Genomic DNA, 1,581 nt, shown 5'->3' on the forward strand with positions numbered 1-1,581 from the left:
AGGAGTTTTCCTTGGATAGTCTGGAACAGAACGTTCAAGCAAAGTCTATCGAGTGTTTAATACTCAAACTCTTTGTCACAGCCCACTTATCCCAAGGACGGTTTAAATGGGTTTATGACTTGGGGTAAATATAAGAAGCGGAAATTGAGGGATTTAGACACGAATTCCAAGGAGATAATATTTAATTAACAAACTAGTAATATATAAACAACTGCTTGGGTAATTTACAAACGATTATGCCATAACGACTAGACCCAAGTGAAAGTTAAACAAAAAGAAGGAGTAATAAGTTCCACAATACGATAACAAATTCAGAGTGTTTGCAGCGGAAAAACGTGTGAGTTATGCATATGGAGATGCATACTCAAGGTTTCATTACATATCCATCAAAAGAATTCCCGCTCAACACCAAACCATTCCATCGCCTGCTCAACCTGCACATTTAGAAATACATGCAGGGCTGAGTATAAAAATACTCAGTGGCATATGCCGAAAATACAATCATGCATACATATATAAATTGAACTGCCAACAGTAACACACAGGGGTTTTCTTGAATGACCTGCGCTTACTTAAAACATTTCTTTCATTTTCATAAAGGTGGATGCATCCCATTTGCAGTCTATATGATCCATATCTGTCCTTTCTGTCACGCGCCGGGAAGGAGGCCTCCTTACCACGGACGCCAAGACCGGTCGCAAGCGACTCGCGGTCTCCATGAGTGTACACGTTAACCCTAGCTAGCGACCTTTGTCTAGCATAGGATCCCAATTGGATTTCCTTTAAAGTTGGCGAACCAACACAGATAGGATACATATAAAAACATAAACATTTTTGGCAGTCAATCATTTCATAAACATTCCATCTCATTTCATAAACATTTTCATTTTCATAAAGGGCATAATAATAAACTGAAATTAACAGTTAAAATCATCTCATGCATATATTCGTATAAGAGGCCTACGACACGCAGGGGATCTCTATATACGTATAGTAAAAGTAATGCCCACCTTAAACGTTCTTAAAGCTGGCGTGGATTCGCTACTTCTTCGGCTTCACTTTCTGTCGCCCAGACCTTCATTGATGAAGAATCGATAAGTTCGTGAAGAAATTGTCATAAGACAAAGTCTAATTCTACGTGCCTAGGGTATCTTTTAAAGTTTTAGGGTTCTAGCATCCATAATTCATCTCATTAAAGACAATTAAAAACCAACATAAACTTGACTAATCATGACCTCACGTAAATCACATAACAAACAAGATAAAAGAAATCATGCACTATTATTCGTTTACAAATAACTTAAATAAACCATTTTAATCCTTTTAAAAAAATCCATACTCATAAAGCCTTGAGGTATTATAATAAATGAGGGCTTAATCCCAAAATATTTCTTTTAAAGTCCATCAATAAATTTAAATATATATATATATAAAAAAAAAAAAAAAAAACGGACTTCATTTAAAATAAATAGTCCCAACTTTCAATATCAAAATTTAAATCAAGAGATTTAAATTCACTAAAATAATTTAGTGAAATTCAAACACTTTTAAAAGAAATAAGGCCAAAATTCGTAGGCTTTA

At 34.7% G+C, this 1,581-nt stretch overlaps 1 long non-coding RNA gene across 1 annotated transcript; it reads right to left on the reverse strand.

Moving 5' to 3' along the window:
* Positions 1–227: 227 nt before the first annotated feature.
* LOC131007160 (uncharacterized) lies at positions 228–1,143 on the reverse strand. Its single transcript, XR_009095934.1, has 2 exons — positions 1,011–1,143; positions 228–434 (listed from the first exon to the last, which is right to left on the reverse strand). It is a non-coding gene; the product is annotated as an uncharacterized LOC131007160 (long non-coding RNA).
* Positions 1,144–1,581: the final 438 nt, after the last annotated feature.

The sequence above is a fragment of the Salvia miltiorrhiza genome, chromosome 1 (genome assembly GCF_028751815.1).
Source record: "Salvia miltiorrhiza cultivar Shanhuang (shh) chromosome 1, IMPLAD_Smil_shh, whole genome shotgun sequence".
In the NCBI taxonomy this organism is placed as follows: Eukaryota; Viridiplantae; Streptophyta; class Magnoliopsida; order Lamiales; family Lamiaceae; genus Salvia; species Salvia miltiorrhiza.